The 27,666-nt window shown below is 39.6% G+C and overlaps 1 long non-coding RNA gene across 2 annotated transcripts in view; it reads right to left on the bottom strand.

Annotated features, from left to right (window-relative positions):
* The window catches only part of LOC129556256 (uncharacterized), a 162,891-nt gene that overhangs the window by 14,542 nt on the left and 120,683 nt on the right, over positions 1-27,666 (bottom strand). The window contains exon 4 of one of the 2 annotated variants that reach the window (XR_008685944.2): positions 1,783-3,873. The exons of the other annotated variant lie outside the window; for it this stretch is intronic. This is a non-coding gene — a long non-coding RNA (uncharacterized LOC129556256). Of the gene's footprint in view, positions 1-1,782; positions 3,874-27,666 lie in introns of those variants that run through there. 2 annotated transcript variants of the gene reach the window in all.

Below are 27,666 nucleotides of genomic sequence, written 5' to 3'. Positions count from 1 at the left end.
TAATCATAAAACTGAAGCTGTTTTTATAAAAAATTTTAAGTACTATGCCATTTATAGTAATATCCCAAAATGAAAACCTTCCATGTCCAAAATTATGGAAATAAAAAATTATTTTTCTATGATTCAATAATATGCAACCCTTAGAGACTGTGATGAATAAGGAGGTTAGCAATGCAGAGATACTTGTATAGAAAATTTAAAAGTGTAGGCCACCTAATATATGACAAAGGAGGCAAGAATATACAGTGTAGAAGAGACAGTCTTCTTCAACAAGTGATGCTGGGAAAACTGGACAGCTACATATAAAAGAATGAAATTAGAACACTCCCTAAGACTATGAACAAAAATAAACTTAAAACAGATTAAAGACCTAAATGTAAGGCTAGACACTATAAAACTCTTAGAGGAAAACATAGGCAGAACACTGTCTGACATAAATCACAGCAAGATCATATTTTATTCACCTCCTAGAGTAATGAGAATAAAAATAAACAAATGGGACTTGATTAAACTTAAAAGCTTTTGCACAGCAAAGGAAACCATAAACAAAATGAAAGGATAACCCACAGAATGGGAAAATATATTTGCAAATGAAGCAATCAACAAGGAATTAATCTCCAAAATTTATAAACAGTTCATGCAGCTCAACAATAATAGAAAAAAAAAAACCCAATCAAAATATGGGCAGAAAATCAATAGGCATTTCTCCAAAGAAGACATACAGTACAGTACAGTACAGTTCAATCGTTCAGTCATGTCTGACTCTCTGCAACCCCATGAATCACAGCATGCCAGGCCTCCCTGTCCATCACCAATTCCCGGAGTTCACTCAAACTCATGTCCATCGAGTCGGTGATGCCATCCAGCCATCTCATTCTCTGTCGTCCCCTTCTCCTCCTGACCCCAATCCTTCCCAGCATCAGAGCCTTTTCCAGTGAGTCAACTCATTGCATGAGGTGGCCAAAGTATTGCAGTTTCAGCTTTAGCATCAGTCCTTCCAATGAACATCCAGGATTGATCTCCTTTAGAATGGAATGGTTGGATCTCCTTGCAGTACAAGGGACTCTCAAGAGTCATCTCCAACACCACAGTTCAAAAGCATCAATTCTTTGGCGATCAGCTTTCTTCACAGTCCAACTCTCACTTCCATACATGACCATGGGAAAAACCATAGCCTTGACTAGACGGACCTTGGTTGGCAAAGTAATGTCTCTGCTTTTTGATATGCTATCTAGGCTGGTCATAACTTTCCTTCCAAGGAGTAAGCGTCTTTTAATTTCCTGGTTGCAATCAGCATCGGCAGTGAGTTTGGAGCCCCAAAAAATAAAGTCTGACACTGTTTCCACTGTTTCCCCATCTATTTCCCATGAAGTGATGGGACCAGATACCATGATCTTTGTTTTCTGAATGTTGAGCTTCAAGCCAACCTTTTCACTCTCCTCTTTCACTTTCATCAAGAGGCTCCATAGTTCCTCTTCACTTTCTGCCATAAAGGTGGTGTCATCTGCATATCTGAGGTTATTGATATTTCTCCCGGCAATCTTGATTCAAGCCTGTGCTTCTTCCAGCCCAGTGTTCCTCATGATGTACTCTGCATATAAGTTAAATAAGCAGGGTGACAATATACAGCCTTGACGTACTCCTTTTCCTATTTGGAACCAGTCTGTTGTTCCATGTCCATTTCTAACTGTAGCTTCCTGACCTGCATACAGGTTTTTCAAGAGGCAGGTCAGGTGGTCTGGGATTCCCATCTCTTTCAGAATGTTCCACAGTTTATTGTGATCCACACAGTCAAAGGCTTTGGCATAGTCAATGAAGCAGAAATAGATGTTTTTCTGGAATTCTCTTGCTTTCTCCATGATCCAGCGGATGTTGGCAATTTGATCTCTGGTGCCTCTGCCTTTTCTAAAACCTGCTTGAACATCTGGGAGTTCACGGTTTACATACTGCTGAAGCCTGGCTTGGAGAATTTTGAGCATGACTTTACTAGCGTGTGAGATGAGTACAATTGTGCGGTAGTTTGAGCATTCTAAATGCAAATCAAAACCACAGTGAGGTATCACCTCACACTCGTTAGGATGGCCAGTATCAAAAAAATCTACAAACGATAAATGCTGGACAGGGTGTAGAGAAAAGGGTACCCTCTCACGCTGCTGATGAGAATGTAAATTGATGCAGCTGCTATGGAGAACAGTATGGAGGTTCCTCATAAAACTAAAAATAGAGCTACCATGTGAGCCCGCAATCCTACTCCTGTGCACACACCCAGAGAGAACCAGAATTCACACTCTAATATTAATTGCAGCACACTGTTTATAATAGCCCGGACATGGAAGCAACATAAATGCCCACTGACAGAGGACTGGATGAAGAACATGTGGTACGTGTATTCCATGGATTATTCAGTTCAGTTCAGTTCAGTCGCTCAGTCGTGTCCGACTCTCCGCGACCCCATGAATCACAGCACACCAGGCCTCCCTGTCCATCACCAACTCCCAGAGTTCACCTAAACTCATGTCCACAGAGTCGGTGATGCCATCCAGCCATCTCATTCTCGGTCGTCCCCTTCTCCTCCCGCCCCCAACCTTTCCCAGCATCAGATAAAAAAGAACAGAATAATGCCATTTGCGGCAACATGGATGAAACTAGAGATTGTCATCCTGAGTGAAGTGAGTCAGATAGAGAAAGACAAATATCATATGATATCACTTATATGTGGAATCAAAAAATGGTAGAAGTGAACTTATTTACAAAACAAATAGAATTACAGATGTAGAAAATAGACTTACGGCTATGGGCAGGGAGTGGAGGAAGGGATTAAATGGGAGACTGAGATTGACATATACACACTATATATATAAAATAGATAACTAATAAATATCTACTGTACAGCACAGGGAGCTCTACTCAATACTCTGTAATGACTTCTATGAGAACAGAATCTAAAAGAGTGGCTATATGCATACGTATAACTGATAACACTTTGCTGTACACAGGAAACTAACACAACCCTGTAAATCAATAATACTCCAATAAAAAATTTTAAAGTAAGCATAAGATACAGACCAGATTTCAAAGTCTGTGAAAGAATGTAAAATATCTCAGTGTAATAAATTTTTATCCTGATTTACATGTCAAGATGATATTATTTAGAGTAACTTGGGTTAAATAAAATATATTTTTAAAATTAATTTTACCTATTTCTTTTAACTTTTTAATAGGACTACAAGATTTTAAATTATATATGTTTATCATAGGATATTGAATATAGTTCTCTGTGCTATACAGTAGGACCTTGTCTTTTATCCATTCTATATAAAAAAGCCTACATCTGCTAACCTGAAAATATCCTATGAGAAACCATAATGGAAAAAGAGTATTTAAGAAAGAAGAATGAATATATATGTATAAATGAATCATTTCACTGTATGGCAGTAATTAACACAGCATTGTAAATAAACAATACTTCAATAAGAAAATTAAATTTTTAAGAAATAAAAAATAATTAAAAAAATAAAATAGCATATGTGGCTCAAATTATGTTTCTATAGGATAGTGCTGCTGTAGAGACTGACACAGAAGGAAGGCTCAATGAAAGGTATTGCAGTCCAATGATGTATACTTATGTACCTACAGTGAACCAGCCCCCAGAAATCTGCTTTCATCGGATACTTACAACACTCTCAAAGTTGCTGTCTTTTCTAAGAGTTTTGTCTTTTCTTCTAAGCACACAGGGTGAAGGCTTCTGATAGACATGAGCTCCCTTGACCTCATTACTTGAGCATTTGATGACACCCATCATCTCTCCAGAAATGGAAACCTGGATTTTTTTCTAGGAACCAGGAAGCAACTACATCAAAGAGTGAGTTGTGCCTGAATCCATGAGGAGTGGGCAAAGAAATAGGAAATATTGTTAATGCTAACATTATACATGGATGGTCTCTGAACAAAAACTAATACATGATTATAAAGCCTATTTACCTGATTCACTATTTATTAGTCCCTGGTAATGTTTAGTTCAGAGGATCCTCAAAGCAAATGTCATTAATCCTAAAAATCTGTTTAGAAGACAATCCTGCCCCTCCACCTGAGTGAGGTCATTGGCTCATTGAGGTCATTGGCTGGAGAATCAGCCTGTACCTTCAAAGGGCTCCTGCTGGGAGAGAAGGGCTCCTGAGGACACAGGGAGGCACCACCTGACCTCTGGACCCAGGTGCTGCTGACTCATGGGGACTCAGCCCCAGACTCAAACCATTTGGACAGATAAGCGGCAAGAACACTGTATTATTCAACCAATGCTGTTAGCAGGGGCTTTCAGTAACTGATTTGTTGCTGCTGTTGTTTATCTTAACGGGAATTGTGCAAGTCAGCAAAACACAGAAAATAAATGTTCCTCTCTGGGCCTGACAGACCAAATACACCCTGATTAAGAGCATATCCGTTCTCCAAGCTGTCATCTATCGACCAGCAAGCAATCTCCCTGTGTTCCTTTATCAAGAAGTGCACGTTTCTGCATTTCATCTCTCTAAGGGTTGCTATTCATCTAAAGACGACTCACAAATTATTTTCAGTTTATTTTCAGAAACCATGAGCTCATTTAATTCACAATGAAGGAAGAGTTTATAACTCTGTGATGGGAACACTGAATTTCTCAAAACTCTGTCTTGGCTAAATGTCAACCTCACCATGTGCATTTGCCCTTCAGGTTTCTCAACAGCTGTGTCTCTAACTAGATTGCATGTATGCGTGCTAAGTCACTTCAGTCGTGTCCAACTCTGTGCAACCCCATGGACTATATCCCGCCAAGTTCTCCTGTCCATGGGATTCTCCAGGTAAGAATGCTGGAGTGGGTTGCCATTTCCTTCACCAGGAGATTTTCCCGACCCATGTCTCCTGTGTCTCCCGTATTGCAAGCAGATTCTTTACCACTAAGTCACTGGGGAAGCCCCTAACTAGATTAGCAAGGCATTTACAGGCTCTCCTAACTGCCTGCAGGGAGAAAGACCTCAAGGTTTAGGGAGCTCTGCTGAGCTTGACCCACATTGCACCTGACTTGGTTTAGCCACTTGTTACTTTTTATTGCATCTCCTTTCTTCTGATCAGCTTTGCAGGTTTGCCCCCATCACTGCAATAAAGATGCTGTGGGTCAGGACCCCCAATTCCCTGTCCTAATGTCCCTTCTATTTCTCACCCAGCTCCCACCAACCCTTGCATTTTTGTCAGTTGCTTTTCTGTTCTTCCCTCATCCGAGGCAGAGCTGTGCAGTGAAGGCCATAAGGGTGTTGTAGGCATTAGGACTGAAGGAAAAAGTGCTCTGTATTTCCATGACAGGGAAATGATAGAAGAAGATTCTCAGGTGGTTAAAGGACCCACCCTTTGATGCTGGCATGAATGTAAGCTTCATTTTATTGCACCAGCAGCTGCTACTGGCAATTGAAAAGAGGCTTAAAGAAGAAACAGGATCAAACACTCCCCAGTCAGTAGTTTCCCCAGGGTGACTTTTTGACAACTGTGACAGGGCAGGCTTCAGTGTAACAAAGCTTTTTTTCTCCAGTCATGAGTTCTCTGGCTGTACATGAACAAGTCATTACATCTATTCATTACTGTTAGAGAGTCCAGAGAAAGAAATGCCTCTGGCTTAGGGATTTTTCTCCATGTGAACCCCTCATGTAGACCCTTGAAATCATGGTGACCCTCTACAAAGTCTGTTCTACGCTTTAAATTTAAAGGAAACACCTTTCAGGCACTTTGGCCATACAAAACAAATGGTTCCTCTGTCTTGTCCCCAGACTTTATTTATAGGCAACACTCCACTCTGAGTTTCCTGAGGCTCCACATCAACAATCTATGATGTCTATTTGGCTTTCAAGGAAGGCTTTTTGCCTTTGAATTTCTTATACCAAAAATTTCTTCTTCAGTGGTGATAACCGTTAGGGTTAATTTCCGTCTCACTGAGCTAGCTCTGCCTTTCCCATAGACACAGGGATTTAGCCAGCCTTCTGTCTGTTCTTAAGCATTTATTTAATGCCTGCCTTACCTCCACCACCTTCCACATTCAACTCTTGTGCATCCATCTTTCCCACACCTGCCCCTTTTCTCTGGTCAATAAGTACATACAAAAATTTATTTCAGGTATTTGCAGAGGAAGCAAATAGAAAAGAATACAAAAGAATGTATATGCCAGGGCATGGGGCTATTTATTAATAGCTCATATTTAAATTTTAATATCAATTAATCTGTTAGCTAAACCTTTTATCAATTGCTCATTTTAGAGTGTTCCCTCAGTAACAGACACCTAAGAACTCAAACCAAAAGCAAAAGACAGAAAGACATAATAATAATACTAAAGTAAGCTTTGAATCCTATTGCTTTTTGCCACTCAGCCCATTTATATAAAGAAGAAGCTTGATTTCATGCACATTTTAAAACTAATGACAGGAAATTTGTGTTTCAGATTAATCAATAAATATTTGTTGACTAATGGAATGAATGTGTGTGCCTGCTCAGTCTTGTCCAGCTCTTTGTGACCCCATGGACTGTAACCTTCCAGACTTCTCTGTGCATGGAATTTTCCAAGCAAGAATACTGGAGTGGGTTGCCATTTCCTACTCCAGGGGATCTTCCCAACCCAGGGACCAAAGCCATGTCTCCTGTGTCTCCTGCATTGGCAGGCGGATTCTTTATAAACACTAATATTCAACAATTCTCTCCCGTTCCTGAAAGATGTTAAGTATAGTTTATGCTGTCAAATCATGGATCAGAAGAGGAAAAGAACAAGAAAGCAGCGAGCATCTGAAGGTGGGATTTAAAGGGGCTGAGGAAAAGCAGAACTAGAACCAGGCTAGAAGGTGAGCCCTGAAGAAAGAGCCACATTGTCACAATTTTGACTAGTGGGTAGGGGGCATTTCTAAAGGGTGGTTGAATACCATTTCGATGGTCTGCAATTGCAAAACAGAATCCCAAAGGACTCAGGGACCCATTATAGGCCCAGAGAATATGATCAGTGACACAATTATAGGGTATTTTATAACCCCTTTTACTGAATAATACAGTATCCATATAGCTGCCCAAAAGGGCTTCCCAGGTGGCACAATGGTAAAGAATCCATCTGCCAAGCAGGAGACATGTGTTCAATCCTTGGATCATGAGGATTCCCCCAGAGGAGAAAATTGCAACCCACTCCAGTATTCTTCCCTGGTAAATCCTACGGACAGAGGGTTACAGTCCATAGGGTCACAAAGAATTGAACCCAACTGAGTGTCTTAGCATATGTGTCTTTGTGACTTCAAAGTCTAAGATCTTATCACTAAACCATGCTTCCCCCAGTATTCTTGCCTGGAAAATCTCATGGATAAAGGACTCTGGCAGACTATAATCCTTGGGGTCACAAAGAGTCAGACATGACTTATTGACTAAACAACAACAAAAATAACTACCTAAGCATCAGAACTATTTAGGAGCTTTTCTTTAAAAATATAGACATCTGAGCCCTACTTTGTGACATTTAGTTCAGTTACTTTAGGGTTTAGATCTATAAATCCTGATCTGATCCAGGTTGGTTATAAGATGAGCCTGGAACATCTTGCTTTGCAAGAAATTAAGCAAGTGTTGCCAGAATACCACACACACACAAACACACTCACACAATGGAAGCATGTTAAAAAGACAGGAGCCAACCTGGCCATCTTGAAGGGGCCCCTACTGGCCAAAATTGGTAAGATTTGAGCAACAAAATAAGTAAAATAGCTACAGATTATAATCTGTTGAATAAAATAGACATCAATAAGTACATTCTTTTAATGAAGATAGATGATAAATAAATAGATAGATCACTTATAGATACATGGAAACATACATGGACACATATGTAGACACATAGGTAGAAGAGAATATTAGGTTGCTCCCTACAGATGAAGACCAGCTGATAGATGTAGAAAATCAACAATGGTTGCTAAACCTAAGAAGGAACGTTGGATGAGGAGTACAATATATGCCTGATTACAAATTCGTTACCCATAAATTTCTTGTTATTTGCAAGAGGAAAAATAATAACTATCCAATGGAAAAATTAGGCAAAACCTTTGCTTGGTGATCAAAATTAACATCACCCAGGAGAGGTAGATGGGTATAAAGTACCCTTGTCCTGAGAAATACATATGTCACTTTTGGAGTATTCTGGCAAGGGATACATACCCTGATCTTTATTTTCAAAGGTGTCAATACAAAAAAAGACAGAGGCTGAAATATTCCAGATAGAAAGAGATTAACAAGACATGGAAATTAAATGCAGCCCATAATCCTGGACTGGATCCTATAATGAAGAGAAAATTATACCATAAAATGCATTATTAAGACAACTGACAAATTGGACTATAAGACTAGATTGGATTATAGCCTAGGTTAAAAATAGTAAATCAATGTTGAATTCTTAGGACTTGATAACTATACAATGATAACTTAAAAAAATATCCTTGTCTTAGGAGAGGACAAAAATTTGGAAAATGTTAAAAATTAGCAAATCCTGACAGGGAAATATAGGAGTTTATATTAATCTTGCAACTTTTGTGTCGATTTAAATTTATTTTGAAATAAAAAGGTTTTTCGTTTAACTTCCCAGGCAATTCTGAAACAGCATATGATGAGTGGCATTTGAAGACCTCTGATGCAACAGTGTGGGCTTCCCAGTTGGTGTTAGTGGTGAATAACCCGCCTGCCAGTGCAGGAGATGTAAGAAACATGGGTTCGATCCCTGGAGTTTGGGAAGATCCCCTGGAGGAAAGCATGGCAACCCGCTCCAGTATTCTTGCCTGGAGAATCCCATGAAGAGATGAGCCTGGTGGGCTACATAGGGTCACAAAGAGTTGGACACGGCTGAAGGGACTTGGCAGGCAGGATACAACAATGTGAATGTCACCTTAAGAAAACTGTTGGGATGCTTTCTCATCTACTGTCATATTATTTTTTAATAGCCCTTGAATGAAAATCAATATATTATCTGGAGCTATCATCCAAGTAAACAACCAGGTGGAAACGATCATAGGTATTAAATTAGGAGAGGACGCTGACATGCATTTATACTTAAGCTTCTGCATAAACTTTCATGCAACTAGTTACTTGTCTCAACACTTTCAGACTTTTCTAAGATAATTGCATGTGCAGTAATGACTTTCCTGTATTCTTATGCACGATGATCATAACATTAATGATTATATAAAAGAAACCTCAAAATTCCACAGCTACTCAGGTCTTTTTGCTTCCTCCTTCCTATTGCCTCCTCACTAATGATAAGACATTAAAACAAAAGTTCTTTGGAGAATACGCCTAATTGAATCATAGGATTTCCAATTTAGTAACTATATTTTTGAGTACCAGCAATGTGCCAGAAGTTTTATCAAATGTTTTCATGCTATATCAGGAAAGAATAGGTTATGCTGCTGTAACTAACACCATCAAAGATCTTAGTTACTTACAACAGTGAAGATTTATGATTTGCTCACAAACTCCAGGTACACTGCAGATCAACAATAGGATTCTGATCACAGTAGTTATTCAGGGAGCAAATTAACAGAGAAGCCACTATCCTGAATACTTGATCACCTTGCTAGAGGGAAACAGGTCTCCAGAGGGTTATATAGCAGCCCCTAAATGGCACCCACAGCTTCCATCCACAATTCATTGACCAGAATAAGTTATACAGCACCATCCCTCCAACAAGGAGCTAGCAATGTTACCATGACCTGGGAGATGGGAGGATGCCCCCTCCAACATGCTAGTGACTATAAAACAAGCATCAAATCACTTATCTTTATCACTGACCAATAGTTCAGTCAAATACTGACTTTCCTAGTGCTCATTTAAAGGTGAGAAATCAAGGTTTATATAAATTTAGAAAACCTGGCACAGTTACCAAAAAAAAAAAAAAAGTGTTTGTTGCTTAGTCTTGTCCAGCTCTTTAGGACCCAATGGATTATAGCCCACCAGGCTCCTCTGTCCAAGGGCTTCTCCAGGCAAGAATACTGCAGTGGGTAGCCATTCCTTTCTCCAGGGGATCTTCTTGTTCCAGGGATTGAACTCAGGTCTTCTGCATTGCAGGCAGACTCTTTACTGTCTGAGCCACCAAGGAAACCCACACATAAAAGAAGAGGCAGGATGTGAACCCAGATCTTGTGTGATTCTGAGTCCGTCACCATACCTACTGCCTAGCTGCTCAATCTTACCTCAGGCTTTTATGTAGTTATAAAGAAGTTTTGCTCAGAAGTATGTGGACTAACCTGGCAACAGAGGCACAGCCTTACCTACGAGCAAAATACTCTTTTATTCCAGCTGACTGCTACTGCTGCTGCTAAGTCACTTCAGTCGTGTCCGACTCTGTGTGACCCCATAGACAGAAGCCCACCAGGCTCCCGCGTCCCTGGGATTCTCCAGGCAAGAACACTGGAGTGGGTTGCCATCTCCTTCTCCAATGTGTGCAAGTGAAAAATGAAAGTGAAGTCGCTTAGTCGTGTCCGACCCCTAGCGACCCCATGGACTGCAGCCCACCAGGCTCCTCCATCCATGGGATTTTCCAGGCAAGAGTACTGGAGTGGCTTGCCATTGCCTTCTCCGATTCCAGCTGACTGGAGTGGTCCAAATCATTCCTACCCTCCATCTTGACAATGTTTTCCTTCAGTCCTCCGGCTGGCTACTATCACCCTCAGTTCTTCCAGGGCCAGCACTTTTCTCTCCATCTACACAGTCTCTTTGCTTTAGCTACTCTCTCGGACAAGAACATCTGAGCCTGACTGGCAGCCTTCTTCCCCAAACCCTGACCACACTTCTTTTCAGATAGGTGGGTACAACTAAACTGGTTAGGATTCCATTGTGCTCAGAACCTACTTACAGCTTGGAACTCTGATGCGGGCTTTATCATCTCCTGGACAATTTTGCCAAAGCAGCCCTTTGTCTTATTTGTCATCTGTCATGGAGCACTCAGTGAGCTACTCCGCATAAGCATGGCCAGGCATAGCATCAGAGGGGTCAGAAACATACTTCACCTAACCCAGTTGTAGGACTGCAAAGTCACATGGCAAAGAGTGTGCAAACATACCTATTTCTAATGCGTGTGTGTGTGCTCAATCACTCAGGCATGTCCACCTCTTTGTGACCCCATGGACTGTAGCCTGTCAGGCTTCTCTGTCCATGGAATTTTCCAGGCAAGAATATTGGCATGGGTTGCCATGGGTAACTTCCGGGGATCTTCCGATCCAGGGATCGAACCCATGTCTTCTGTGTCTGCTCCACTGGGGTAGATTCTTTACCACTGCACCACCTGGGAAGCCCATATATTTATATAAGAGTGAGTACTGAATCAAGAACAGAAATCCAGACTTAGACCCCCAAGAAACAGGAGCTGAAGTAGCTGATGGATAGATGCTTTACCCTTCCTTATTACCATCCCTCTCCCCAAGAACAATTCCCAGGCCACATGTTTCCCTATTGACTCTCCAACAACAGGATAAAGCAATCAGCTACCTTTCTTACAGGACTGTCTCTCCAGCACAAAAATGCACCATCTTATATTTGCTTTTGTTCTTTCCCAACCTCATTTTTTCTCTGTTGCAGTCTTAGAACTGGACTCCTTAATAAAACATTAGCTTGTATAGTTTGCCTTCTCTCTTTTCTAGGGAACTGGACTGATGATAGTAGGATTATGAGATACACGTCCCTAAAGTGTTTACCACAATGGTGAGATGGATACACACACACACACACACACACACACACATATACAAACACATATATATATTCAAAGATGCACACCTATGGCTTGGAATCACCATCGTGCTTCATCTTAACCAACACCAAACCCAGGTGAAAGTCAATATTTCAAACTATGATCACAGTAGAAACCTTTGCACATCTCCCCTGAGCACCTGAACATTCTTTCCTTTCTGTTTATGATGCCTTTGTTCCACTTGCAGAAACATATTTATCCTTCCAAGCTCTGTTTGCTCACTACCTCCCTCCCTATGAAACCCTACTGGACAGACTACTACCCACAATCAAATGCTCTGTCTTACTATTTGTCATACAATTCATTTTTACAGGTTTTATTAGCAATGGAAATAGAGTTTGGTTTTTCTTAAATTAACACGTCTTTATTATACTAAAACCAAGCAACTATCTTGCAATAAAAAGGCTACTTTTGAAATACTGCTATGCTTAATGCTACTCACAGAAGATGGTATAGCCTCAGAAGGTTTCCTAAGAAAAAAATTAATGAAAACATCAATTGCTTTTCAGAGTTGATAATCGCTGCTTCAAAGGTCATTTTACTGAAATACTAAATTATAACAAAAAAGCCTTTAGGGAAAAAATGAAGGGAACTCAGCTCAGTATTCTATGCTAACCTAAATAGAAAGAGAATTTGAAAAAGAATGGATATCATTCTTGTATGGGAATCCTTTAATCACCTTGCTGTACACCTGCAACTAACACAGCATCAGTAATCAACTATACGCCAATATTAAATAAAAATTTTAAAAACAAAAAATTACAGAGTAATCTTTAGGACACTTTACATTTCAGAGCAACAAATGCATTCTTAGCATAATAAAAAGTGATTTGATTTATTTTGGTTTGCATCCACCTTTCAGCACTTTGTAGCTTCAAAAAGAAAATTAGAAAGGTGGAAATTTGCTGAGACGTGAAACCAGCCAATTTGGGGATCTGCTGGGCATTGTGCGTTCTTTCTGAGTTCCCAGGGGAAACATGAGAGGCAGAAGCATCAAAATTAAAGCAGGCTCTTAATTCAAGGTAACTTTTGTTCTATATTTGTCAGATTCCAAACTTGTTACTCAGATGAGTAACAAGAGGATGACTGAACCCAAGCTCTGTTTAAAGCATATTTTTTCAGTTTTCAAAAGCAAAAATAAATACAGAAAGAGAATACAATTCATTCAGAGGAAATGTGTATGCTAAAAGTGTCTCTGTGTCCTTTCTGCAAATATAATCACCGAGGCCTGTGAGAGCTGTCAGGGCTGAGCAATCCTAATAAATGACTGCTTTTTTCCCTAAATCAAAATTTGAGCTAAAAACCCTTCATTGGTGACAGCATCTGGGTCCAAGAGTCCATTTAGAACCTTTTGCTCCATTTATAAAATTTCTGTTTACGAGTCTTGAAACAGGAAGTGTCTTTGACTGTTATGGTCCACATTCTATTTTAATACTGAAAAATCAGTTCTCACAAATTGTTCTTGGAAGCCCAGTTATTCATTGTCCCTGTCCATCTAGTATGTGCGCGTGTATATATAGAGAGAGGTAGATATAGATAATGCCTTTGTCATTTTCTAGATACCAGCTAACTGTGCCATCTCCCTCTCCTTTCCAAGTTCTTCAATGTCAGATATCTCAAGGGACTTTTACTCCCAAATCCATTGTGGTTACTGTCTTGCATCGCTGACATTGAGACCTGCCCCTTTCATGGGGGTTGCAGGGTGCTCTCAGTGTTTATTCGGGTGACCTACCTCAGTTCAGGGCAAACTATCATTACTAGACCGCACAAAGTCTCAAGTTGTTATGATTATTATTTCTGCTACCATTCCCAATACCCTCTCTCTTCATTTTAGTGTGTCTTTGCAATCCATCTATCATGACTTTATTTTCAAACATATTGTCCTGGGAAAATATCAATTATTAATTTTGTGGAGAATTTTTTAATTTTTCAAAATGATCCAGTGCTATCACCTGTGTTGTTTTTAAACCTATATGAAATTTATCCATGTTGCTGCTGCTGCTAAGTCGCGTCAGTCATGTCCAACTCTGTGCAACCCCATAGACAGCAGCCCACCAGGCTCCGCCGTCCCTGGGATTCTCCAGGCAAGAACCCTGGAGTGGCTTGCCGTTTCCTTCTCCAATGCATGAAAGTGAAAGGTGAAAATGAAGATGCTCAGTCGTGTCTGACTCTTAGCTACCCCATGGATTGCAGCCTACCAAGTCCCTCCGTCCATGGGATTTTCCAGGCAAGAGTACTGGAGTGGGGTGCCATTGGCTTCTCCAATCCATGTTGGTAAATATAAATCTAATTTCTTGCATCTGTTGGACAGTTTCTATCTGCTGTGAAAAAAGATCTTTCATTGTCTTTTCTTCTAGTGATATCTCTTCAACTTTTGCTATCACAAACAATGGTGAAATGAAAACCTCACAGATGTCTCTTCTACAATCACACCAAAATTTCTTTGCAATATTTCCCCAGTGATAGGAGCGCAGGGTCATAATGTATCACATATTTAATTTTGTTAAGCATAGCTATATTCTTCCACCAGTTGGCAGTGCACCCAGAAGACCATGATGGTTCCTCTTTTCTCATATTCCCATCAGCATTTGACAGCATCCACTTAACTCATTTTTGTAATCTAGTGGATACAAAATGGTATCTGCATTGTTAACTGAATTTGATCTCACTGATTTCTATTGAAAATGAAGCTCTGTCATACCCTTCATGTTTTCTGTTTCCCCTCCTGAAAATTCTTATTTGATACCTTTGTCTTTTTTTACTTTTCTCTGCTTTTACTTTTCTAGTTGTAAGTGCTTTGTTCATTATAGATGTTGCAAAAATCTTCTTACAGTAAATCATAATTCTGCTGACTTTGTCTGCAGTGTTCTTCATTAAACAGAGTTCCTTTATACACATTGACAAATTCATCTCCCTCCTTCACTTCAAATTTTATGTCACTTACACTGTCAACTTTGAGTTTCAGAGCACTTTCTATTTTTCTTTCAAAAGATATACACCATCATAAAGTCACAAAGATATTCTTTCAAACTTTTTTTTTTACTTTATAGATTTTCTTTCCATATTTCATTTTTAATTACTTTGCAGTTTATCTTTATGCATGGGATAAGGTTGTGAGGAAGGAATTCAACCTTTTATTCATACATTGATTCACCTTTAATAAAACAATTTACTATTTATCCTTCCTCATGACTTTGTGATGGCATTTCTATCTTATTACAACTTCCCATTTTACTTTGATCTGCATCTACTGTATAGCATTGGTGCTTTTGACTGCTCCCATATAGTACATGCTACTGTAATTAAAATAGCTTTGAAATGTGTCTTAATCTAATAAGGTCAACCTCCGTTATCTTTCTCTGAATTATCATAACTATTAATGTATTTAGTATTCATATAACTTCAAAGTAAGTTTGTTTATTTGCCCAAGAAATATTGAGATTTTCCATGTTGTTGTTCAGTCGCTAAGTCATGTCCAACTCTTTGCAAGCCCATGGACTGCAATGCGCCAGGCTTCCCTGCCCTTCAATTATGTCCCTCAGTTTGCTCAAATTCATGTTCATTGAGTTGATGACACTATCTAACCATCTCATCCTCTGCCACCCCCTCTCCTTTTGTCTTCCATCTTTCCCAGCATCAGGGTCTTTTCCAAAGAGTCAGCTCCTTACATCAGGTGGCCAAAGTATTGGAACTTCAGCTTCAGCATCAGATTGGAATAACAATAAAAAATGGTTAAACCATGGGGCTGTAAACTTTTTCTGTAAAAGCCAGGTAATAAATATTTTAGTTTTTGCAGACCATAAATTATGTGTTGCAACTACTCAATTCTGCTATTGCAGAAAAGTAACAGCCTAAGATATATGTAAACAAAGAATGTGGCTGGGTTCCAATAAAACTTTATTTACAAGAGCTAGTGGACTGGATGTGATCTCCAGGTTTAGTTTGCTAATGCCTTGTATAAATTAATTTGAGGAAAATTAAAGCCGGACACAACAGAACAACTGGACTGAATATCTTTACAATGTTAATTATTGTAAATAACCTGCTTGCTAATGCAGGAGACATAAAAGACATGGGTTCAATCCCTGAGTCAGGAAGATTCCCTGGAGGAGTACATGGCAACCCACTCAAGTATTCTTGCCTGGAGAATCCCATGGGCAGAGGAGTCTGGTGGGCTACAGTACAGAGGGCAGCTGTGTGTGAACCAATGAAGTTAGAACACACCTTACACTATGCACAAAAATAAAAACTCAAAAATGGCTAAAAGATGTAAGCATACAATATAACACCATAAAACTCCCAGACAGATCACAGGCAAAACATTCTCTGACATAAATCATACCAATATTTTCTTAGCTCTGTGTCCCAAGGCAGTAGAAATAAAAACAAAAATAAACAAGTGGGACCTAATCAAATTTACAAGCTTTTGCACAGCAAAGGAAACCATAAACAAAATGTAAAGACAACCTACAGACTAGGAGAAAATATTTGCAAACAATACAACCAACAAGGGCTTAATTTCCAAAATACACAAACAGCTCATACAACTCAACAAAAACCAAACAACCCAATCAAAAAATGGGCAGAAGATCTAAATAGACATTTCTCCAAAGAAGACATACAGATGGCCAATAGGCCCATGAAAAAATGTTCAACATCACTAATTATTAAATGAATGCAAATCAAAACCACAGTGAGATACACCACATCCTACCAGTCAGAATGGCTATCACTAAAATGTCTACAAATAACAAGTGCTAGAGAGGGTGTGGAGAAAAGGGAACCCTCCTACACTGTTGGTGGGAATGTAAATTGGTGCAACAACTATGGAAAACAGTATTGAGGTTCCTCAAAAAGCTAAAAATAGAATTACCATATGATCCAGCAATCCCACTCCTAGGCATATATCCAGACAAAACTCTGATTCAAAAAGACACATGCACCCCCAACATTCATAGCAACACTATTCACAATAGCCAAGACATGGAAACAACTTAAATGTCCATCAAAAGATGAATGGGTAAAGAAGATGTGGTACATGTGTACAGTGGAATACTAATCAGCCATAAAGAAGAATGAAATAATGCTAGTTGCAGCAACATGGATGGACCTAGAGATTACACTAAGTTAGTAAGTCAGAAGGACAAATACCATGCAATATCACTTTATATGTGGACTCTAAATATGACAAAAATGAACCTATCTACAAAACAGAAATAGACTCACAGACAGAAAACAGACTTGTGGTTACCAAGGGGGAGAGGGGTGGGAGAGGAATGGACTAGGAGTTTGTGGTTCAGTTCAGTTCAGTCGCTCAGTCGTGTCCAACTCTTTGCGACCCCATGAATCACAGCATGCCAGGCCTCCCTGTCCATCACCAACTCTCGGAGTTCACTCAAACTCATGTCCATCGAGTCGGTGATGCCATCCAGCCATCTCATTCTCTGTCGTCCCCTTCTCCTCCCGTCCCCAATCCTTCCCAGCATCAGAGTCTTTTCCAGTGAGTCAACTCGTCACATGTTGTGGTTAGTAGATGCAAACTATTATACATAAAATGGATAAACAACAAGATCCTACTGTATAGCATAGGGAACTACATTCAATATCCTGAGATAAACCACAATGGGAAAGAATATAAAAAAGAATGTAGGTGTATAACTGAGTCACCTTGCTGTCCAGCAGAAATTAACACAACACTGAAAAAATACTTCAATAAAAAGCTAAATTTTAAAAAATAGTCTCCCTAAAGGACTTCTGAATTCTTTATCATTCTTTGTAATTTCTAGGATATTGTTGTTGTTATTGTAAATGGCATCTTAGTTTTCAGAACAACTTTTCCTCAGTTAATGTTGGTTTAGGTAAATATAACTAATGTGGTATATGGATATTATAACTAAGATCCTTTTGCATGAACCTTTCTTTGATTCATTTGGGTTTGATATGTTAATTAAGATATCATCTGTATGTAATAATTTTATCTATTCCCTTCTAAATCTTGTAGCATTTTAGAATTTTTGAATTTAGTTATAAGGACCTCTAGTTCCATGCTGAACTATAACAGCAAGAACAGACTTGAAGTTTTTGTTGTTGTTGTTTTTTACTGAACTCAGAGGTAAAAATCTGAATTTTATAATAAAGCGCCATTTGTACTTTGAGGTTTGTGTCAATATCCACTTTTCAGTTAAGGTAGTTTCCTTCTACTCTTACTTATCTGCAAGCTTTCATAATAAATGTGTGCAGAAAATTAGCAAGCGATTTATTTGCAGACAAATTTATATCCAGACAAAACTCTGATTCAAAAAGATACATGCACCCCCAACATTCATAGCAACACTATTCACAATAGCCAAGACATGGAAACAACTTAAATGTCCATCAAAAGATGAATGGGTAAAGAAGATGTGGTACATGTGTACAGTGGAATACTAATCAGCCATAAAGAAGAATGAAATAATGCCATTTTTTTGCTTTTTTTTTCCTTTAGTTCATTCATGTGGCGAGTGATGTGGATATATTTTTCTGATATTCAATCATGCTCGCATTCCTGGGGAAAAACCGACATGATCATGATACCTTAATTTTAAATAGAGTATCTGATTTAGAAAGAGAGTATTTTTATGTTTGTGCACTTCTTTTATTGCTCACCACCTTACCCGGCAGTGAGCAGTCATAAACCCCAGATAGACAAGCATTTTCTTTTTCCAATATTACATGCAATGGTCACTCTTAAATCATTATAGCTGTGAAAGTTTTTAAAATAAAGTTTTACAGCTGTTCTTAAGTGATAGTAACCTAAAATTATCTTTTCTTAAACTAGCTTTTAGTATTATGTTGTACTGGTCTCATAAAATGAGGTAAGCATTTTCCTTTTTTTCTACTTTCTAGAGTAATCTATATAGGGATTACTGTTTCTTTGAAATTTGTAGAATAAATCAGAGAAACTATTTGGACCCAGAAATAATTGGGGGGAGAATATTTCATAGAAAATGGAAGATTAATTATCATTTAATCTCTGGAATCATAATTTACTATAGCTTTTTATTTCTTCTTTCGACAATTCGATATATTATGAAATTAAGATATTTATTCTTAGTTTTCCAATTCTATGGCACATTTTTCTTCAAAATGTTCTTTACTTTTTTAATAAAACCATTTCAAAATCTTCAACTATAATACCCTTCTTTTCATTTCATTATTGCATTGCATTTTGTAATTAGTCTTAGCAGAGATCTCATTAGTCTTTTAAACAAATCAGTTTTGTGTCAAATTTTCCTATTTTTCGTTATTTTTATTCTTCTTAAATTTATTAATTTCTGCCTTTATCATTGTTATTGATTTCCTTCTTGTTGATTTATATTTACTCTGTCATTTTTTTACTAGCTTCTTGTTTATGTATTTTCTTTCTTGCTATCTAAGAACACAAAGTCTTAGCTCTGTTCCACAAATTTTGACATGTACCACTTTGTTATACAGCTTTAAGCATTTCATAATTTTTTATTTTATATGGGAATTATTTAGTAATGTTTTCAAATTATATGGAGGTAGATTTTCTTAAGCTCCTTTTTTATTATGAATTTCTGACTGTGCTGTGTTGTGGTCAGAGTACATTATTTGTATAATGCCAAATTTTGTGTCACTTGTGCTCAGTCACTAAGTCATGTCCAACTCTTTTACAACCCTTTGGACTGTAGCCTGCCAGGGTCCTCTGTACATGGGATTTCCTAGGCAAGAATACTGGAGTAGGTTGATGCCAATGCTTTATGATTTATCGGGATTTCCTTTGTGGCCTAGTACATATTTTTTTAATATAGTAGATGGCTCTCAATGAGATAGCTGCATCACCAATGCGATGAACATGAACTTGGGCAAACTCTGGGAGATGGTGAGGGACAGGGAGGCCTGGCATGTTACACTCTACAGGTCACAAAGAGTCGGACTGGACAACTGAGCTACAGCAACATGGCGCTCAAAGGTCTTCCCAGGTGGCACTAGTGGTAAAGAAAAAGCCTGCAATGCAGGAGGCACAGGTTGATCCCTGAGTCAGGAAAATCCCCTGGAGGAGGGAATGGCAACTCACTCCATTATTCTCGCCTGGTGAATCTCATGGACAGAGGAGCCTGGCGGGCTATAGTAAGTGGGGTTGCAAAGAGTTGAACACAACTGAAGCAACTTAGCATGCATGCACGCACACAGCTCTCAGAAACAATGTGTATTTAATGGTTACATATTTCTACTTACAAAATTTTAATTATAAAATTCTATGAGTCTTTTAGGTCAAATCTTCTACTTTATTTTTGGCTTGCTTGTTCTTTCAAGTTCCAAATTAGATGCATTTTAAAAAAAAAAAAAACTCTCACTAACATTATTAAACTTCTGTTGCTCTGTCTGCTTAACTCTATAATTTGAGGCTTTATATATTTAAGGACTCTATCATTAAGTGAATATGTGTTCAAGTTTGCTATAACTTATTTGCATTTATTAGCATTACTATCCTTTTTGTCTTCCTATGTCATTTTCACCTTCTGTTAATTTTTTTTCAGATCTATATAATCCCGGGGCTTCCCTGGTGGTTCCGTGGGAAAGAATCCACCTGCCAATGCAGGAGACATGAGTTTGATCCCTGGTTCGGAAAGATCCCACATGCTGCAGAGCAACTAAGCCCCTGTGCTGTAACTATTGAGCTTGTGCTCTAGAGCCTGAGAGCCACAACTCCTGAGCCCACCGAGCTGCAGCTACTGAGACCTGCACAGCCTAGAGCCCCTACTCCACAAAGAGAAAAGCTACGGCAATGAGAAGCCTTAGCACGTCAACTAGAGAGTAGCAACTAGAATGGCCCAAATTCATGGCAACTAGAGAAAAGCCAGCACAGCAATGAAGACTCAGCACAGCCAAAAATAAATAACAACATTTTTTTTAAAAATCTATAGAATCTGTTATGATGCGAATTCTGTTATTCCTGATCATTTCACGATCAGTTGGCCTGGTGATTTTATCAACCTTCTCGAAGAATGAACTTTCTCAAAGAATGAACTTTTAGTTTCACCAACTTTCTCTTTAGTGCTTCTGCTTTTAATTAATTTACTTCTCTGCTTTTAATTTTTCTTTTTTGTTCCCTGCTTACTTTGTGTTTCATCTGGACTTTTTTTTTTTCTAGTTTCTTATCATTTGTCAACTTTTCACTCTGGGACCTCTAAGATGAACGATGACACACAGTGACTGGCGTCCATGAAGTTAACTCCCTTTGAAATACTGGACAACTGCTTGGAATCTGGGCATTCAGTGTTTTCTCTTCTCTACCTCACCTGCTGCAAAGCATTTTTTGCGTGCCTGTGCGCTCAGTCATGTCCAACTCTGAAACCTCATGGACGGCAGCCTACCAGGCTCCTCTGTCCATGGAAATTTCCAGCCAAGAGTACTGGAGTGAATTGCTATTCCTACTCCAGGGGATTATCCAACCCAGGCATTGAACCACATCCCCTGCATTAGCAGGTGGATTCTTTACCACTGTGCCACCTGGAAAGATTCACACATCTTATTTTAGTCGGTGATTTCACGGGTTTTGCTTGGGTTTGTTTTGCTTTCATTTGACCGTTTCCTAACTAGTCTAAGAAACATGACAGAAAAGACATTTTACCACCTTTTACCTCCAAGAGCTCCTGTTAAAGAGCTTTGATCTGCGAAGGTGTTCAATAATGTTTATTAAATTGATTTGGCCTAAGGTGGCAAGCCACTCCAGTACTCTTGCCTAGAAAATCCCATGGACAGAGGAGCCTGGTAGTCTGCAGTCCATGGGGTCGCTACGAGTCAGACATGACCGAGTGACTTTACTTTCACTTTTCACTTTCACACATTGGAGAAGGAAATGGCAACCCACTCCAGTGTTCTTGCCTGGAGAATCCCAGGGACGGGGGAGCCTGGTGGGCTTCCGTCTATGGGGTCACACAGAGTCGGACATGACTGAAGTGACTTAGCAAGGTGGCTCAGGAGAAGGCAAGGGCACCCCACTCCAGTACTCTTGCCTGGAAAATCCCATGGATGGGGGAGCCTGGTAGGCTACAGTCCATGGGATCGCTGAGTCAGACACAACTGAGCGATTTCACTTTCACTTTTCACTTTCATGCATTGGAGAAGGAAATGGCAACCCACTCCAGTGTTCTTGCCTGGAGAATCCCAGGGATGGGGGAGCCTGGTGGGCTGCCGTCTATGGGGTCACACAGAGTCGGACACGACTGAAGTGACTTAGCAGCAGCAGTAGCAGCAAGGTGGCTCAAGTCTGTTTGGGAGGTGCCACAAGCCAGTATGCTGACAGGCTAGCACCAAAGTGTTTCAATGAAGCCAACTGAGGTTAATGATGTCCACCACAGCCATGTCTAGAGAAATCTGAGGTTTTCAAAGAATCAATAGTTGTGAAAAACACCCATTAAAGGGAGTAAAAAACCTACGCATTATCATTTCTTCTGAATTGTGATGGGGGGAAATTTTATGCTAGAACAGCTGGTGGACAACTGTGAAGTTTTAGAGGTGAGTACAATGCTCTCTGTTCTTATGGATGGTGATTTCAGACCACAGCAACGAATGTAACATTAAAAAGCACATTAGGCTTTAAGTCCCTTCTCTTCCTAAACAATAAGAGGCCCACCTGTCAGATGTCTATCACCCAACATGTCCTCCTGATTTTCACTTGAGCTTATTTTTTGTCTGAAAGATGTGACTAGAGGTGACGCCCAATTATTTCCTTTAAGCCATCACTGTCATTCCATGTCTGAGTCATCCCTACTTAGGATTGTGTGTAGAATACAGATTTCAAGTGACCTTGAACACGTTGATCATAAGAAAATTAAAGTTTAAGAAGCAAAAACTGAGTCATCCTCCAGTTCTGCATGAACTCATGTAAGTTTTGTAACTTCATCATTTCACTGTTTTCTCAATTATGAAATGGAAGCATTAGCAAGATATGCCTCCTGTTGTCTACCTGTACCAGCAAACCCCAACTGGAAAAAATTATGTGTGGAACGGTTTTTTAAAAAAAAATCTCTCTAGAGCGGGCAGTCTGGACTGCCATGACTGAGTAGACTGGGTAATAGATAAGCAAATGCTTACCCTGGAAAGAAAGTGTCGACCTGGGGGTTGCCTGGAAATGCACGTTTTGACAAAGTGGGAGTCTGCATGGTAAGAGTAAGGAAGCAGATTTTTAGGAAAATTACATAATCAGAAAAGAGAACAAAACCTTTGAGCTAATTCTGACCTGAGCAAATTACCTTGGGAAAATAAAGATTATTATAAGAAAATCATGTTAGGACAAATCTGAGTCATTTTGAAAGTAGGGTTTCATGGCTGGAAGAAGAGATGGCTGGCATGAAATAGCCCAAAAGAATTTCTCCCCATGTTATTTACTTCTAGTACCCTTGGCATGGAGTTTCCTTTATTCATGTAGTAAATGCATGAGTGTGTGCATGAAGCGTGTGAGTGTGCCTGTGTGTTATATGCGTGTGTGTGTTCCCATATATGCATTAATGCTAAGCATGGTGCTAAGCCTCAGATACCACGGTGAATGAGAAAGGCGCGGCCTTTGTCCTCCTAGGTTAGCATCCAGTAGGAATTTTAAGCCAGAGACACTAAATTTTGAGATTCTTTGAAGGCCAGGACTCATGACATCAAACGCATCCATATCTAGGACACTGCTTTAAAAATCCTAAGTGTTACAACAAATGTAACGAAAAGAAGCAGACTCACAGATATAGGGAACAAACTGCTGGTTGCTAGTGGGGAGAGGAAAGAACCTCTAAGGAGTAAAAGGTACGAACCATTAGGTATAAAATAAGCTTCAAGGGTATATGGTGTACAATATGGGGTATACCCAATATTTTATGATAATGGTAAATGGAGTGTAACCTTTGAAAATTGTGAATCACTATATTGGACACCTATAACTTATATAATATTGTACAGCAACTAGACTTCAATTAAAAAATCCTAAATGTCCAACTGTGTGTTAGATGCTCTGTCATGTCCGACTCTTTGCAACCCTATGGACTGCAGCCCGCCAGGCTCCTCTGTCCATGGAATTCTCCAGGCAAGAATACAGGTTGCTATTCCCTTCCCCAGGAAATGTCCAATTAATAACTGCTAAATAATTTTTAGATGTCAATTTTATTTTGAAAGCACTATAAAAGTTGTGACTTGTGCCAAAATGAATTGTTCAACATAAACATATTTATGTCTGGTTTAGTAGATAAATGGATAGATACACACACACATACTTTGAGCATCATCACTGTTCTCAGATGCAGTCAATAGACTCAACTGTAGCTAGTTAGATCAGAAAGGCATTTATTATAGATTATTGGGTGACATACCACACCTCCAGGAGGGCCATGAGTCAAGTATAGATGCTACACAGCCAGAAAGAACTGCAAATGGGAGAAATACCCTACCTACTGTGAGAATGTTATAAGGAAAACCTCATCCCTGCCACTATGTGGCTAAGACTCCACGCTCCCAATGCAGGGAGCCTGGGTTCAATCTTTGGTCGGGGAACTAGATCCCACATGCTGCAACTAAAACCAAGCAGAGCCAAATAGATAAATACCTTTAAAAAAAATATTTTTAAGACTTTTAAAGATAAAACCGTGACTGCAAGGAAAAGTGGAAATTGTAGCTGTAAGAGTAATGTGCAAGCCAATCCATCATGAAATTTCCTCCATGACCAAGATGTTTGTCATAACTAGCTGATCAGCTGGAACTATATTCCTAGAAGAGGGCCTTAAATACATGTATAGGGAAGTTTGTGATTGCTGGTGTGAGTGGAGTTGAAGGAGATAAATCCCTTTCCTTACTCCTGCTGCTGCTGCTGCTGCTGCTAAGTCACTTCAGCCGTGTCCGACTCTGTGCGACCCCATAGACAGCAGCCCACCAGGCTCCCCCGTCCCTGGGATTCTCCAGGCAAGAACACTGGAGTGGGTTGCCATTTCCTTCTCCAATGATTAAAGTGAAACGAGAAAGTGAAGTCACTCAGTTGTGTCTGACCCTTAGCGGCCCCACGGACTGCAGCCAACCAGGCTCCTCCATCCATGGGATTTTCTAGGCAAGAGTACTGGAGTGGCTTGCCATTGCCTTCTCCTACTCATCATCTAGGTGCCAGTGGCAAGCAAGTAGTAACTCTACAGATCTGGAGAATCTCGGGTTTTGAACATCAGCTGAGTTGCCTTTCCTCAGAGGAAAATACAGTCTGCCCAATCCACCTCACAGAGCTGCTGAGAAGATCACACATGGGCATGCTCTCTAGTTGTCTCATTGGTATCATGCTCACTCATGGTTCCTTCTCATAGACTGTTTCACCTGTGATCTAAGGCAGACATCAGCCTGATTAGACTCCTCCCTTTATCTAAACTGCCTCAACCAAATTGGTCACCAAGATCTGTCAGCAAGATCTGTCTGGTTTTAAGAAATTATTTTTTTCACTGCGGGCCCTTTTTAAAGTCTTTATTGAATTTGTTACAATATTGTTTCTGTTTTACACTTTGGTTTTTTGACCTAGAGGCATGTGGGATCTTAACTCCTCGATCAGGGATCAAACCCACACCCCCTGCACTGGAAGGTGAAAGTCCTAACCACTGGACCACCAGTGAAGGCCCACCAAGATCTGTTTAACCCACTTCAAAAACCGTGCTCAAATCTGGGCTCTTCCTGCCGTTTCCACTGTTGAGCCAGTTCCGATTCTCATCCTGTCTCCTCTGGGTTGGTAGCCTCCCAGAGTCCCACGTGTCCACCCTAATAAGCAAATCAGGTCATGCCACTCTCTGTAGTAGCGTTTGGCTATCTTCATTGTAACTGCACCCAAATTCATCCTGTGCAAACACTATCTGAGCAAAAAGATACCCTTTCTAAAGAGGGGGGTGACTAATTCCAACAAAGAATGACAGCCAATTTTTGAAGTGATCAGTGTTAGAAGTTTCAGAAGGTGGAAATATAAAAATTAAATGATGTTCCAATGATCACTACTAAAGATGAATCAATATTAAAACAAGAATTTTGCAGCTTTCCTGACAGCCCAGCGGCTGAGATTCAGCACTTCCAATGCAGGGGGCATGGGTTCAATCCCTGCTCAGGGAATTAAGGTTCCACAGGTTGTGTGGCACAGCCAAAAAGAAAAATAGACAATGGGGATGGTTGTACAACTTTATGAATATAATAAAAACCACTTCAGTTCAGTTCAGTTCAGTTCAGTCGCTCAGTCGTGTCCGACTCTCCGCGACCCTATGAATCACAGCACGCCAGGCCTCCCTGTCCATCACCAACTCCCGGAGTACACTCAAACTCATGTCCATCGAGTTGGTGATGCCATCCAGCCATCTCATTCTCCGTCGTCCCCTTCTCCTCCCGCCCCCAACCTTTCCCAGCATCAGAGTCTTTTCCAGTGAGTCAACTGGTCGCATGAGGTGGCCAAAGTATTGCAGTTTCAGCTTTAGCATCAGTCCCTCCAATGAACATCCAGGATTGATCTCCTTTAGAATGGACTGGTTGGATCTCCTTGCAGTATAAGGGACTCTCAAGAGTCTTCTCCAACACCACAGTTCAAAAGCATCGATTCTTCGGCGATCAGCCTTCTTCACAGTCCAACTCTCACATCCATACATGACCACGGGAAAAACCATTGCCTTGACTAGACGGACCTTGGTTGGCAAAGTAATGTCTCTGCTTTTTAATATACTATCAAGGTTTCCTTCCAAGGAGCAAGCGTCTTTTAATTTCATGGCTGCAATCAGCATCTGCAGTGATTTTGGAGCCCAAAAAAACAAAGTCTGACACTGTTTCCACTGTTTTTCCATCTATTTCCCATGAAGTGATGGGACCAGATGCCATGATCTTTGTTTTCTGAATGTTGAGCTTCAAGCCAACCTTTTCACTCTCCTCTTTCACTTTCATCAAGAGGCTTTTGAGTTCCTCTTCACTTTCTGCCATAAGGGTAGTGTCATCTGCATATCTGAGGTTATTGATATTTCTCCCAGCAATCTTGATTCCAGCTTGTGCTTCTTCCAGCCCAGCGTTCCTCATGATGTACTCTGCATATAAGTTAAATAAGCAAGGTGACAATATACAACCTTGACGTACACCAAACCACTTAGTTGTTAAAAAAAAAAAAAGAAATATTCTCTTCATCAAGGACGCTTTTATAAACCTCCTTCACATAATTCCTCTATGTCTGCTTCTTCTCACTTGTCATGAAGCACACAACTCTTGCCCATTTTTCTACTTTAAATCTTTTCTTTGCCAATTTCATCCCATGCCTCCACTGGTTAGTCTTCACACCTATGATTTTGTACGAAAGAAATTGTATATTGCACCAAATGATACATCTCAGCCTCATTCTTGATGTTATCCAACCCACTTCATGATGTCTCTGCTTTAGAAAAACCCTATGTATAACTACTACCTAATTTGGAACCTCTTTGCTAAGTTTTCATCACATTTACCTCAAAATAGTTCTCTGACAAGAAGCCGAACAAAGTATTTCTAATAAAGCAAACAGTGTGTGACACTTTTTAAAGTTAAAAATTTAGGTTTTAATTTCAAATTTAGATTTAAACTTAGTTTTAAATTTAAACTTTAAATTTAAAGTTAAAATTCTAAGTTATTACTTTATTTTTTCATCCAGGTAGCTTCCAAACAAGAACACACTCTGCTAAACAAGTTATTCGGGATCACACAGAGATTAGCATTCTAGCATAACATCTCTAACACCTAATTAGTTTAAACAAATACCTCACTCACAGAAATCACAGGAAATCAGAAACTGCCTATTAGGCTGCTAAGTATGAAAGGTGCTTGATCAAGAAGGGGGAAAAAATCTTTCCAAGAGATAATTGGGAGAAGCATATTTAATGTTTCCAACT

This window comes from Moschus berezovskii, chromosome 13 (assembly GCF_049115385.1).
Source record: "Moschus berezovskii isolate FMDL1 chromosome 13, NW_MosBer_1.0, whole genome shotgun sequence".
Classification (NCBI taxonomy): Eukaryota; Metazoa; Chordata; class Mammalia; order Artiodactyla; family Moschidae; genus Moschus; species Moschus berezovskii.
The sequence above is the reverse complement of the archived record's forward strand: the minus strand, read 5'-3'. Positions and strand labels throughout refer to the sequence as shown.